The sequence below is a fragment of the Apium graveolens genome, chromosome 5, assembly GCF_009905375.1.
Source record: "Apium graveolens cultivar Ventura chromosome 5, ASM990537v1, whole genome shotgun sequence".
In the NCBI taxonomy this organism is placed as follows: Eukaryota; Viridiplantae; Streptophyta; class Magnoliopsida; order Apiales; family Apiaceae; genus Apium; species Apium graveolens.
The window spans coordinates 242,082,389-242,098,778 of NC_133651.1; positions in this window are offsets into that span (position 1 = coordinate 242,082,389).

The window sequence follows — 16,390 nt, forward strand, 5'->3', positions numbered from 1 at the left end:
CTCCGGCCACCCCTGTGTTTTCCGGCGACTGGACTGCAAAATTTCAGTTTAGTCCCTGTAGTTTTGTAGATGATGAAGTTTAGTCCCTGAAGTTTCCAGACTTTGCAAAAATTGGATTCCTGTTTTAAAAATGTTTAAAAATCATATTTCCTATTTATTTTTATTATAAAAATCCGTTTTTAATTTCTGAAAATTCTAAAAATTATTATTTTAATTCCGAAAATTATTTTTAATTCACAAATAATGTGCAAAGAGCTAAACTATAGGAAATTACTATGGCTAACCTTATGCGCAACATAATGTGCAAAGAGCTAAACTATAGGAAATTACTATGGCTAACCTTATCTCCACCACCCAAACACAATCCACCCAGATGTCTCCCAACAGGCACCTGTTATAAAAAGAAAAAAAACTAGCAAAGTCTGATGTCTCTCTGACATCGGGACTTAGAGTCTCTCAGAAACTACCAACAAATAATAAAGGACATGGTGGAAGTAAGACAACAGTCTCTCAAAATTCCAAATAACTTTCAGAATCTAAAAAGAGAAGGCTAGTTGTTGCTGAGTCAGAATCAGATGATGAGGATAATTCTCCCTTATTCAGCTATATTTCAGAAATTAAAAGTTGATTCTACTCAAGCACCAGCTATTTAATCAACTGAACATGGCACATCAAATGTTGATGATGTTAATTTTGATGCTGCTAGCCCTAGGCCAAAGAGGAAAAAGCTGGTCAAAACTTACTATTTTGAGCAAGCCTTAAAAATCAAGCAAGAAATTATTGAAGAAAGCACAGTTGCAGCCACTCACTCAAGCTCTAGGAGTCATAAAGATGGTAAAGCTGCAGCTACATCTATCTCTATCTCAAATTCACTTGTCAAGTCTGGTAAACAAATAAGGGAAATCTTTCTTAAATCTGAGCAGGTACAAAGAGTAATGGCTAACATTCAACAAAGAGCAGCTCAGGAAATAGTTGCTGACAGAGACTTTGCATCTGTGATCTTCATAGAAAGTGAGCCTACCCCACAAGAACCTCCATCTCCTCATGGTGAAGCAGTTATTGATGACTCAGTCCCACAAGAACCTACACCTTAAAGTGGTATAAAAGATATATTAAATCCTGATCCTATTTATTGTTCAATCCGTTCAAGAAAGACATGATGCTAAAAATGCCAAGTTGACAGCTAAACGTCCAAGGTCAAAAGATTTTGCAAGAACATTGAGTATCACTATAAGAAGGATACATCTGGTGTTCCTCTCAGCAAGGTTCAAGCAAATGATTAAGAAAATGAAGAGTGGATTCCACAAGCACATGAATCTCAAAGGGATTCAGCAACCCCTGCACCTCCAGCCACACAAGAACCAATATCTCAAAGTGATAATGAAGGCTTATCTCCTGATGTTACTATCTTGGCTTTGGATTTGCAAGACAAAGTGCATCCCATTACAACAACTACTAAAGTTCTTGTTATGTATAAAATGCAACACAGAGGGGGTGAATGTGTTTTTTTTAATTAGAATTATCGTACTTTCTTATGGAATAAAACAGTTTGTATGAATTTTAGAGATAAAGTACTGATGTAAAACACACAAGAAAATATAAAAAACTCACATGATTTATTAAAATCAAAATTCTTTTGCTATGTTTCACTTTCAAACCCAAATCTAAACAGTCTCTCATTTCTGATTACTCTCAAAAGGAATCAGTTATAAAATTAAAACCACTAGCTGAGACCGATGTGTCTGAGAGACAATTAGGTCCAAGGGTTGGTTCACATTCACCAAAATCTAAAATTACAGTTCATAGCATTATAGCTCGCAAGATGATATATAGTGTAAACAATAATGCAAGTATCTAAATAGATAACTTACTGGAAACCCTTATCAAGTGTAAGGTAATTACTTTACTGGATATAAGCTTAAAGGAAGATGAAGTTACCAATTACTTCACTATACTTATACCATTTTATAAAACTACTTGAACTACCACTGTTCAAAGTATTAAAGGTTTCAAAAGGTCATCCCATAGATGAGACCACAAGTTAAGACTTGAATAGATTCAATCTTTGAAATATTATTGAATAAAATGAAGTTACAAGATACTTTATTTAGTCCCGATATATATATCCACATATATATCTCTTATATATTTCCTGGGAACCTCTGTTATGTAAAGTATGAACAGAGTTTGCAACATCCAATGAATTTTGGAAAGGAAAAGAATTTTGGCATAAACCCGATATCTTGCTGATCAGGCAAAGATACCAATAAGTAACCTTTTCTACTAGTAGATGGACGAATTCCCCACTGGTCATCACCCTGGCCGCAATAGGACCTTATGCTGGACTGCCACTCAGCCACTTACGTATTTGATGGACTCCTACTGAGCCACTTACACTTTCATGGACGCCCACTGAGCCCATGTTGCTTATGCCGACTCAATAGATGGACTTACTTCCCGAACGTTGGGTAAGTAATCAATTCATTTACCAAAACAGCAACCTCGTTGCGAATATAAAATACTCCACAGAGCCGGATCCTTCAGGTTTTGAACGAATATTTAAATCCCCTTTGAAAGGAAGATCTTAAATATAAAAATGAGTTTTGGGATCCGCTCTAACTTTTAAAATCATTTTGAAGACTCGCAAACATTTTTAAGAATGTTTGGAGTAATGCTGATTTAATGAAATAAATCAGTCCCGATATATTAGAAAATATCTGAATATTATTATTTAAATAATATTCCCATAAGGATAATCTCTATATAAATAATATGAAGTAGAAGTTTTGAAACTCATACTTGAAATGAATATTAAATAACCAAAGATATACTTATACGAAAGTACTATCTTTATTTGAATAATCGAAAATAAGTTTGATTTTCGAAACATTATTCTTTAATAAAATAAAGAATATTATTTAGTAAATAATCGGAGTCATAAGTCCTCAAATGAATATTCAAATAATATTCATTAAATAATATAAACTGAGTCATAAGTCCTCGAATGAATATTCAAGTAATATTCATTAAATAATATAAACTGAGTCATAAGTCCTCGAATGAATATTCAAAATAATATTCATTAAGTGAAATAAAGTTATCGAATAAACCTTATTCGAATAATAGTTTTGAAAACTATTTATGTATATATATATAAATATATATATATATATAATATACTCGGGAACATCGTCTCCCGGTTTAGAAAATATATTCACCTTTGGGTCCCCTATACTAAGGGTATACACAACTACTGCTTATCTCTAGCATAGGTATTATGCAACTATAAGCATTGAAATAAATAGATAGATAACCAGATTACGAAACAGACATGCATATAAACCATATCAGCATGCTCCAATATATCGCAAGGTTTGCTAATAACAATCATGCATCCATCACAAGATAATGCATATACATATATACATCACAACAACAGTATAACGGGTAGAAAACTTGCCTGAGCGACTGGGGGTGATAAATGGCTTGGGACGAGTCTGGTAACCTATAAACAACATATAAGTTGGAATTAAACCAAAGTCACTTATGAATCTATACTTTAACCAATTAGACTATAACACTCGCTTTGCGCTCAACGATTCTCTTAAGTCGCTCGAGTACCCTCGGCTCCACCATTTTTAATAAATTAACCATTAAGGGTTTTAAGGCGATTCTTTTGCGAGTGCCTTACAAACTGCCCAATACACTTTATATAAATGATTCATACTCCAATTAGTCCTTTAAGGTCTTTAACCTATGTTCCAAAGTAAGGCGAGGGGTAATGGTTCGTTCGCGAAACGCCGTTACTTAAAACGGTCGTTTCTCCTAAACCGTACATCGGATTCAAACGAACCACATATCAAAACGAAACTCGTAACATGAACTATCTAATCATGGCAATGGTCAAAACCTAACAGTGAGTTCTCGGGTCCTTATGTTAAGAACAAAACAGTCTAAAGTAAATCGGACATTACGACGGCTATGTTTACGCGATTACCAATTTTTATCCTACTCCAAATCAATCACCAATCAACCTCAATTCAACCATACAACCCAACTCCATACATAAAATGCTACAACAGCCCCAACAACTCAATATTTCCAATTTTATACTACTTCCCAACATGAACTAAAAGCTTTACTTAAGTTCTTTAACTAATCAACAAGATTTACAACTCCAAACACATCATAAAACCAACACATCTCTAAATACTCAATAATCAATCTTCTCATGAACCATACTAAACACAAAAGTTCTAAATATACAAAAGTAGGGCTAGGGTTTGAGATTATACCTTCCTTGGTGAGTAAAAGTAACTAAGGAGCTTGGAATCACCCTTGAAAGTCCTTACCAAAGCTTAATCCAAACAAAAACTCAACAACAAAATTTTAAGTTCTTGAAAAACACTATTCACCCTCTTCTTCCATGAATTTTAGGAAGAGATTGTGAAGGAATTTGAAGCTTAAACTTATAGGATAGCTATATCTATGCATAAGGAATCTTAGATAATTACCTCACTAATTAATGAAGCTTGGAACTTGGATTTTGATTTTTTTCTTATTGAAATGGAAAAGAGGCCGAGAGCTTTTAGCTTGAAATGGGAAGTCAACTTGTGTTTTTGGTGAAATGATTTGTTGGTTGGTTGTTTTTGCTTTTGTTTTAATTATTTACCTTTTAACCATGGTGATTTTTGTGTGGCTTGAAATCAACCACATCTCCTTCCCTTTTGGTCATGCTTAGGTCATCAATCCCATGTCATCTTCCCATGGTCGTCCTCTTCTTATTGGTTTGATGACATCATCCTCACTAACCTCTTTGATTAGCTTCTAATTACTTGGCTAATGACCGCTGATCTGTTATACGGTTCGCTTTACTTTCATTTTCGTTTATCGTTTGAGGGATCATACCCGGGATCTTATTACTTGTGTTTCCTTAACCTTTCTCAATAAATTATATTCCTTTTATGATCCTCTCTTATAATCCTTGAATTTAAATCCTTTTTATCGTGTTACCTTATACTCAATTCTTTCGGTATCTGGTCGATTTTCGGGAAAAATCAAAGTGTTTGAATTTGGATTCTGACGATCTTTACATACACTTATATATCATATAGAGTACTAATAAGATCTCAGAATAACAATAAAAAGAACCCCTACATAGTGTGGCATGAAAAGTTTTCTTATTCAACAATATCAACAAAAATACTATTCATAAGGGTTACAAAAAAAGTTCAAAATTTTGGGGTTATTACAGTCTCTTCTCCTTAAAAGGATTCCGTCCCGGAATCAAATAGAAAACAAATGGGGGTACTTTTCTAGCATTGCGCTCTCTAGTTCCCAAGTTGATTCTTCCACATTATGATTCTGCCATAGCACTCTGACTAGATTGATTACTTTGTTCCGAAGCACCTGCTCCTTCTTATCCATAATCTTTACTGGTCTTTCCACGTAAGTCAGATCTGGTTGAATATCCACCTGCTCATACTTCACTATGTGCCTGGAATCCCGATGATACTTCCTTAGCATTGACACATGGAACACATTATGAACTTGTTGTAGGTTCGGGGGTAAGGCTAGCTCGTAAGCCAACTTCCCAATCTGTCTTAGTATCTCAAAAGGTCCAATGTATCTTGGGCTTAGTTTCCCTTTCTTTCCGAACCTTATTAATCCCTTCCAAGGGGATACTTTTAGTAGTACTAAGTCCCCTACTTCATACTCCTTGTCCTTTCGGGCTAGGTCTGCATATTTCTTATGTCTGTCTTGGGCTGCTACCAGCCGTCCTCTGATAAGATCCACTATGTCTTTGGTCTTTTGGACCACTTCGGGTCCGAGCATCTTCCGCTCTCCTACTTCATCCCAGTATAAGGGAGATCGACACCTTCTTCCATACAGGGCCTCATTAGGCGGCATTCCAATGCTAGCATGAAAGCTATTGTTATAAGAAAACTCGATCAATGGCAAGTGATCATCCCAACTTCCTTTAAAGTCTATTGCGCAGACTCTCAACATATCCTCTAGTGTCTGGATGGTCCTTTCACTCTGCCCATCCGTCTGGGGATGGTAAGCGGTACTCATATTTAACTTGGTCCCCGCACATTCTTGAAAGCTCCTTCAAAATCTGGAGTTGAACCTGGGGTCTCGGTCTGAGATAATGGACGCTGGGACTCCATATCGCGTCACTATTTCCTTAAGGTAAATGTCCACTAGTCTATCGAATGTGTATCTCTCATTGATAGGAATGAAATGGGCTGACTTTGTCAGGCGGTCTATAATCACCCATATGGCATCATGGTTGGCTTTCGTCCTTGGTAAACCGACAACAAAATCCATGGCTATCTGTTCCCATTTCCATTCGGGAATCTCCAGGGGTCGTAAAAGTCCACTGGGTCTCTGGTGCTCTGCCTTTACTCTTTGGCAAGTCAAGCATTTGCTTACCCATTCTTCTACGTCCCTCTTTATGTTGGGCCACCAGTAATACTCCTTCAAATCCCTATACATTTTGGTGCTTCCCAGGTGAATGGAATACCTTGAACTATGGCTTTCATCCAAAGTCTCTTCTTTAAGCTCTTGAACGTTCGGAACCCAAATCCGGTAGAAGTACCTCATTATCCCTTTATCATCTCTCTCAGTATGGATCTCTTCTCCAGTCATTGACTCTCTGCTTTCATTCATTACTTTCTCTTGGCATAATCTGATCTTTTCCAATAACTCTAGCTGCATCGAGATCTCAAACAGCTTTTCAGTTCCGGTTCCGGTTACCTTTACTTCTATTTCCATTCTCTCGAAATCCTTTATCAATTCTTCCGAAGTCATTATCATTCTAAGTCTTTCCTTTCTACTAAGGGCATCAACCACCACATTGGCTTTCCCCAGATGATAGAGAATCTCACAATCATAGTCCTTTATTAGTTCTAACCATCTCCTCTGGCGCATGTTGAGCTCTTTCTGCGTAAATATGTACTTGAGGCTCTTATGGTCTGTGAAAATCTCGCACTTCTCTCCATACAAGTAGTGCCTCCAAATCTTTAAGGCAAAAACTATTGCCGCGAGCTCAAGGTCATGAGTAGGATATCTAATCTCGTATTCCTTCAGTTGTCTCGATGCATACGCAATCACCTTACTATGCTGCATAAGCACACACCCTAATCCTTTGTGCGACGTGTCACTATATATCACAAAATCTCCTTTTCCATCCGGCAATGCCAACACCGGGGCCGTTACCAACCTTTTCTTTAATTCCTGAAAACTGTTCTCGCATTTTTCCGTCCATTCAAACTTCTCTGTCTTATGAGTAAGTCGCATCAAAGGGGCTGTGATCTTCACAAAGTCCTGTACAAATCTACGATAGTAGCCGGCCAATCAAATGAAACTTCTTACCTCGGTGGGTGTGGTTGGCCTTTCCTAATTTGAGACCGCCTCTATCTTGGAGGGGTCGACCAATACTCCTTCTTTATTGATCACATGTCCTAAAAACTGTACTTCATTCCGGCAGAATTCACACTTCGAGAATTTGGCAAATAACTATTCCTCTCTGAATATTCCTAGAGCTATCCTCAAATGCTCTGCATGTTCTCCCTCAGTCCTTGAGTAGATTAAAATATCATCGATAAAAACTATCACACACTTGTCCAAGTACTTCTTGAATACCCTGTTCATTAAATCCATGAAAGCCGCTGGGGCGTTGGTTAATCTAAAGGACATTACCAAGAACTCATAGTGCCCATACCTGGTACGTAACGCGGTCTTGGGAATATCTTCGGGTTTAATCTTTAGTTGGTGATATCCAGTTCTCAGGTCAATCTTGGAAAAATAAACAGCATCCTTTAGCTGGTCGAACAGATCGTCTATTCTAGGTAACGGGTACCTGTTCTTTATGCTTAGCTTGTTCAACTCTCGGTAGTCGATGCACAGCCTCATGCTCCCATCCATCTTCTTAACAAATAACACTGGTGCTCCCCACGGAGACATACTGGGTCTTATCATACCTTTATCCAAGAGTTCCTGCAATTGAGTAGCTAATTCCTTCATTTCTAATGGGGCTAACCGGTAAGGTGCCTTTGAAACTGGCGTCGTCCCTGGGGCCAACTCAATAGCAAATTCAATTACTCTATCGGGTGGTAATCCCGGAAGGTCTTGTGGGAATACATCTTTAAATTCGTTGACTACCGGAATATCTTGTAAGTTGGGCACCTCCTTCTGCGTGTCCAGCATATAGGCTAGGTAAGCCTCATTTCCTTTTCGTAGCATCCTTTTGGCCTGAGCCATAGTCAAAAATTTTTGCGTCTGCCTCTTTCCCCTAAATATGACTTCTTTCTTTCCTGGGATATTCAACTTAACTTTCTTCCCCTTACAGTCTATCTAAGCATCATTGCTAGATAGCCAGTCCATTCCCAAAATTACATCAAACTCCCCTAATTTAAAAGGAATCAGATCAACACTAAAAGTTTGTTCCCCTATGCCTAACTCACAAGCGGGGTGAATCTGGTTAACAGGAATAATTTCATGATTGGCTATTTCTACTTGTAAGGGTTCTATCAAGGGTTCAGCCTTAAGTCTTAATTTACGCGCAAAGTCCTTTGATATAAAAGATTTAGTTGCTCCCGAATCAAATAAAATGTTTGCACTGACTGAATTTAGAGAAAGGGTACCTGCTATCACATCTGAGTCTTTCATAGCATCCTGGACTGTCATGTTGAAAGTCCTCGCAGTAGGTGGCTTATTGGAGGCAGCCCTGCTGGCTCCTGAAGCTGCTGGTTTGTTCATTGGGCATTCCCTCTTCCAATGACCCGGGCGTCCACACTGATGACAAGTGGTGGTTGGAATGACAGCAGGGGTTGATGAAGGGCACTTAGTTGAATAGTGACCCTCTCGACCGCACTTAAAGCAGATTACCGGCTTTCCTTTACACTCCCCAGTATGCATCCTTCCACAAGTGTTACAGGCTGGCAATGGGGGTCGAGATTGGTTGGAATAGGACATTCTTGACTTCTGGCCGCTCTGGCTCACATTCACACTCATTGGCCGCTTAAACCCAGTGTTCTTTCCTGGTAGGGACACTGCTCCTCGATTAAATCTAGTTGGGAAGCTCCCTCCTACGGAACCTCCACCCATGCTCATACTTTTACTCTTTATTCCCTTCTTCTCTCTTTCCTTCTGCATCTGATCACTTCCGGCTTCTACAATTGTTGCCTTTCGCAACATAGTGGCATAATCCGTAAGCTCAAGGATTGCCACCCTATTCTGAATCCACGGTTTCAGTCCTTGCTGAAAACTCCTAGTTTTCTTTTCCTCGGTGCTCACAAACTCTGGCACAAACCTTGATAACTCGGTAAATTTTGCTTCGTACTCTGCTATAGATAAGTTATTCTGCTTTAGCTCCAAGAACTTGAGCTCCACCTGGTTCTCCATAAACCTCGGGAAATACTTTCCCAAAAACAACTGACTGAACTTCTCCCAGGTTATAATAGTATCTGTCTCCATATTTTTCTTGGCCTCCCACCAGTAGTTGGCCTCTCCTTTCAGAAGGTAGGTAGCAAATACAGTCTTCTGTGCCTCATCGGTACTCAAAATCTCAAAGGATTTCTCCATTTCCTTTAACCAAGCCCTTGCCTCAACTGGGTCGGCTGATCCGTGGAACTCAGGGGGCTTAAGGGACTCGAAAGCCCTGAAAGAGTTTACCACAGCATTGTTATTTCCTAGAGGGGGTGGGTTGGGTTGACGTTCCAAGTTCTGCCTTAGTAGTTGCATGAACTGTCCCATGGGATCCATGCCTGGGTTTGGTACTGGTTGCTCAACCTCAGTTTCTCCTTCTTCAGCTTCTATCTCAAATCCCTCAACATCATATGTTTCCTCCTCCTCTTCATACAGGGAGTCATCCTGTTCAACATAATCCTCGTCTTCCTCTTCACCGTGTTCTTGGTTCCTATCGTCCTGGTTATGGCTTCCCTGGTCCTCAGATCCAGGGTTCGCCCTAGTTCCAATCTTTCTTGGCGGCATGATACTGATAAAATTTTTGGGGAAAAATTCAATGTTAGGTCACAATCATACACAACATTGTGCCTTGCACAGTTTCTATAATGGAGAGAATGTATCTCGCAATTCTATTATTTTATGACAGTTCTAATATGAAGTGCAGTAATAATAATGATAAAAACAGCGATCTCGTCACTAAGGAACTGAACTGAAAGGAAACAAATATATACATAATGCGAGAAATACATAGTTTGATCTGGTCAAAAATATAACAGTGTTACAGCCATCTGCCCAAAAGTGATAGACAAGAGTCTATCTGTCTAGTCAGAAAAAGGGATGCTATATAAAAGTCAATTATCCCGAAAAATTGGCTCTTACTATGGCCTTGACTAACTAGACAACTAGACTATCCCATCGTCGGTCCTGAATCACACACCGGAGCGGGTCAGCTCCCATACCCTTTCCATCGCACGACGGAAGATATAGTCGGCCTACCGCCTGGAGATCCTACCATGCCTGTCCCCCTGGAGCGATTGGAGTCTCGCTCGGGACGTGAGCTCTATCCCCGTCAGCTCCCTCCTCAATGATCGGGGTATAGTAGCCCTAGTCTCATAAGCTCGGGCATGCCTACCCGCCCTCTCCGCATCCAACTCCCTCCTGACCTCATCCAACCGGGCCTCAGTAACAGCCACTCGGGTCCTCAGTACATCCTAAACATAGCCGTGAGCTAACAAAGACTGCCTATGGGTAGGGTCGAGAGGTGGTGAATCCGGAGCCGCTGGGGGTGCCTCCTCAGTCTGCCTAGGCTCGGGAGTATGAGTCTCTGAGTTGTCATCATAGGGGCTCCAAGATAGTGGTGGAGGGGTAGGAGCTCTAACCACCGGGAGTGAGGGTAAAGGGGTACCAGTATACTCCACTATAGCTCCGACATGCTCCTCAGCTACTGGGACCTCATCCGGGTCCTCCTCATCTGAAATAGCAATAACCTCTGTCTCTGACTTCTCTGAGGGGTCCTCCTCATCCTCCTCCATCTCAGGCTCCTCCTGATCCTCGGCATCTAGCAGTGCCTCATCATGCTCACGCTCGAACATCTCAGGGTCCTTTATCTCATGTGCCTACACATTAAACGAGCTAAGTTACTATCATGATACTTATAAGGGTTCCTCTAAGGGTTTTAACTGTCAGTGCTACTTTAAGTAGTCCGACTATGAACTTGGCAAGAGTTCTTATTATCTTTGTGAGTTGATTATTATATCTCCGCATCATCTCTGAGGTTTATAACGCTTAGCTCTGATACCATTTCTGTAACACCCCCAGATCCGGGGTCGGGGATCCGGGTCGTCACGGTCTTTCTTTCCACAATATCACTTAACTTAATTAATAATAAATAACCTCGTGCTATGACCCCACATTAACACACACCACAACCCGTTATAGTCTCAGAGATGAAATTGAAATAAGTACAAGTCCTTGAATCCACAATTTAAAAGTTATTACAACCCAAAATGATTACTTGATAAGTTTACAGTTAATTGCCATTATCTGCCACAAGTTATAATTATACATTATTTGGTTCCCAAAAGTAGAATGCCTGATCTACCAATAGATCTACCTCTGCAGCTATAGCAGCTACAATATCAACGGGAAGACGCAGGACGCTTCCCACGCGCTTGCGCTGGGTCTGCTTGAGTCTGGCCATCTTTCCTAACTGTTGTTGTGTGATGAAGAAATAAAGCAAGTGTGAGCATTACAGCTCGCAAGATGATATATAGTGTAAACAATAATGCAAGTATCTAAATAGATAACTTACTGGAAACGTTTATCAAGTGTAAGATAATTACTTTACTGGATATAAGCTTAAAGGAAGATGAAGTTACCAATTACTTCACTATACTTATACCATTTTATAAAACTACTTGAACTACCACTGTTCAAAGTATTAAAGGTTTCAAAAGGTCATCCCATAGATGAGACCACAAGTTAAGACTTGAATAGATTCAATCTTTGAAATATTATTGAATGAAATGAAGTTACAAGATACTTTATTTAGTCCCGATATATATATCCACATATATATCTCTTATATATTTCCTGGAAACCTCTGTTATGTAAAGTATGAACAGAGTTTGCAATATCCAATGAATTTTGGAAAGGAAAAGATTTTTGGCATAAACCCGATATCTTGCTGATCAGGCAAAGATACCAATAAGTAATATTTTCTACTAGTAGATGGACGAATTCCCCACTGGTCATCACCGTGGCCGCAATAGGACCTTATGCTGGACTGCCACTCGGCCACTTACGCATTTGATGGACTCCCACTGAGCCACTTACACTTTCATGGACGCCCACTGAGCCCATGTTGCTTATGTCGACTCAATAGATGGACTTACTTCCCGAACGTTGGGTAAGTAATCAATTCATTTACCAAAACAGCAACCTCGTTGCGAATATAAAATACACCACAGAGCCGGATCCTTTAGGTTTTGAGCGAATATTTAAATCCCCTTTGAAAAGAAGATCTTAAATATAAAAATGAGTTTTGGGATCCGCTCTAACTTTTAAAATCATTTTGAAGACTCGCAAACATTTTTAAGAATGTTTGGAGTAATGCTGATTTAATGAAATAAATCAGTCTCGATATATTAGAAAATATCTGAATATTATTATTTAAATGATATTCCCATAAGGATAATCTCTATATAAATAATTTGAAGTAGAAGTTTTAAAACTCATACTTGAAATGAATATTAAATAACCAAAGATATACTTATACGAAAGTACTATCTTTATTTGAATAATCAAAAATAAGTTTGTTTATCGAAACATTATTCTTTAATAAAATAAAGAATATTATTTAGTAAATAATCGGAGTCATAAGTCCTCAAATGAATATTCAAATAATATTCATTAAATAACATAAACTGAGTCATAAGTCCTCGAATGAATATTCAAGTAATATTCATTAAATAATATAAACTGAGTCATAAGTCCTCGAATGAATATTCAAGTAATATTCATTAAATAATATAAACTGAGTCATAAGTCCTCGAATGAATATTCAAAATAATATTCATTAAGTGAAATAAAGTTATCGAATAAACCTTATTCGAATAATAGTTTTGAAAACTATTTATATATATATAAATATATATATATATATATAATATACTCGGGAACATCATCTCCCGGTTTAGAAAATATGTTCACCTTTGGGTCCCCTATACTAAGGGTATACGCAACTACTGCTTATCTCTAGCATATGTATTATGCAACTATAAGCATTGAAATAAACAGATAGATAACCAGATTACGAAACAGACATGCATATAAACCATATCAGCATGCTCCAATGTATCGCAAGATTTTCTAATAACAATCATGCATCTATCACAAGATAATGTATATACATATATACATCACAACAACAGTATAACGGGTAGAAAACTTGCCTGAGCGACTGGGGGTGATAAATGGCTTGGGATGAGTCTGGTAACCTATAAACAATATATAAGTTGGAATTAAACCAAAGTCGCTTATGAATCTATACTTTAACCAATTAGACTATAACACTCGCTTTGCGCTCAACGATTCTCTTAAGTCGCTCGAGTACCCTCGGCTCCACCATTTTTAATAAATTAACCATTAAGGGTTTTAAGGAGATTCTTTCGTGAGTGCCTTACCAACTTCCTAATACACTTTACATAAATTATTCATACTCCAATTAGTCCTTTAAGGTCTTTAACCTATGTTCCAAAGTAAGGCGAGGGGTAATGGTTCATTCGCGAAACGTCGTTACTTAAAACGATCGTTTCTCCTAAACTGTACATCGGATTCAAACGAACCACATATCAAAACGAGGCTCGTAACATGAACTATCTAATCATGGCAATGGTCAAAACCTAACAGTGAGTTCTCGGGTCCTGATGTTAAGAACAAAACAGTCTAAAGTAAATCGGACATTACGACGACTATGTTTACGCGATTACCAATTTTTATCCTACTCCAAATCAACCACCAATCAACCTCAATTCAACCATACAACCCAACTCCATACATACAATGCTACAACAGCCCCAACAACTCAATATTTCCAATTTTATACTACTTCCCAACATGAACTAAAAGCTTTACTTAAGTTATTTAACTAATCAACAAGATTTACAACTCCAAACACATTACAAAACCAACACATCTCTAAATACTCAATAATCAATCTTCTCATGAACCATACTAAACACAAAAGCTCTAAATATACAAAAGTAGGGCTAGGGTTTGAGATTATACCTTCCTTGGTGAGTAAAAGTAACTAAGGAGCTTGGAATCACCCTTGAAAGTCCTTACCAAAGCTTAATCTAAACAAAAACTCAAGAACGGAATTTTAAGTTCTTGAAAAACACTATTCACCCTCTTCTTCCATGAATTTTAGGAAGAGATTTTGAAGGAATTTGAAGCTTAAACTTATAGGATAGCTATATCTATGCATAAGGAATCTTAGATAATTACCTCACTAATTAATGAAGCTTGGAACTTGGATTTTGGTTTTTTTCTTCTTGAAATGGAAAAGAGGCCGAAAGCTTTTAGCTTGAAATGGAAAGTCAACTTGTGTTTTTGGTGAAATGATTTGTTGGTTGGTTGTTTTTGCTTTTATTTTAATTATTTACCTTTTAATTATGGTAATTTTTGTGTGTCTTGAAATCAACCACATCTCCTTCCCTTTTGGTCATGCTTAGGTCATCAATGCTATGTCATCTTCCCATGCTTTTCCTCTTCTTATTGGTTTGATGACATCATCCTCACTAACCTCTTCGATTAGCTTCTAATTACTTGGCTAATGACCGTTGATCTGTTATACGGTTCACTTAACTTTCATTTTCGTTTATCGTTTGAGGGATCATATCGAGGATCTTATTACTTGGGTTTCCTTAACCTTTCTCAATACATTATATTCCTTTTATGATCCTCTCTTATAATCCTTGAATTTAAATCCTTTTTATCCTGTCACCTTATACTCAATTCTTTCGGTATCTGGTGGATTTTCGGGAAAAATCAAAGTGTTTGAATTTGGATTCTGACGATCTTTACATACACTTATATATCATATAGAGTACTAATAAGATCTCAGAATAACAATAAAAGAACCCCTATATAGTGTGGCATGAAAAGTTTTCTTATTCAGCAAAAACACTATTCATAAGGGTTACAAAAAAAGTTCAAAATTTTGGGGTTATTACAGTGGAGTTAGGAAGGTTTTAGGACCTAAGAAGAGCATAAATTACAAGAAAAGAAAGATAACAACTGGTACTAGGTTGGTTGATGAAGATGATTCAGAAAATGATAGTGATGGGCCAATTATTTTTAAAATGCCTTCTAGACTAGTGGAGGTTACTGGTGCTATTACAGAGGAAGAAAGAGTTGATACTGAAGCTGTTATTTTTGTTCTAAAGAAAAGAAGATTGATGAAAGCAGCTGACGGGATTCAAGCTCAGAATAAGAAAGACAGTCTTGAAGTTCTAGCCAATGTTGCTCTTGATTAGGAAATTGCAAATCCTGACATGACTTCATCAGTTCCCGACCAAGCTCAGTCAAATCTTGATGATGTGATCATAGTTCCTGATTAGACAATTCCTGATTCCCTACAAGCAAAATTTATTGAAGTTTCTTATGAAAGGGTGAGGGAAATAGCTAGAGAAATTGGTGTAGTTAAACTTGTCAAGACAAAAGCTGAAGACACAACAGTTTATGTAAGGAAACAGTCCAAGCTTCAGTCTCCACTAAAGGGGTATAGTCCACAAGAACCATCTTCTCAAAGTGAAGATGTAACTTCTAATGCCCCAGATGTGGCGCCCTCGAAACCCGGGTCAGAAGTTTGGGGTCCACACATACACACACACCTTATTTATAACCTGCTTATAAAAATAATAAAGATAATAATAATATGCAGTGATCGTACATACCGACTACCACGTATCGCAATAGGTTAAAGTAAACACACAAGCCACACACACACACTTATATTACAAACGCCCAAATCCCAACTATTCAAACTTACAACTGAATATTAAACATTATTACAAAGTTCATAAACTTATACTATTCCAAAAGCTGTCAGCTAGCTTAACTCGATCAACCTGGACCCCTTGTTCTCGCACTGGAGTGGAGATCCTTGCCACCAATAGGTTCCTTCTTAACTGGAAAAAAACATAAATAACATCGCACAAATGAGCTAACTAGCCCAGCAAGTCACATTGAAAATACTGAGAATAAAATGATCAAGTGAAATGATTTGAGGTATCAAGTGAACAATGAATAATGATTCAGAATTACATATTATATTTTCATTTTAAAAACCAAGGTAAGGCTTCTGATCAGTCACGCAGTAACCCCGAGCAAGGCACACAGCTCTGCTCTAATTACT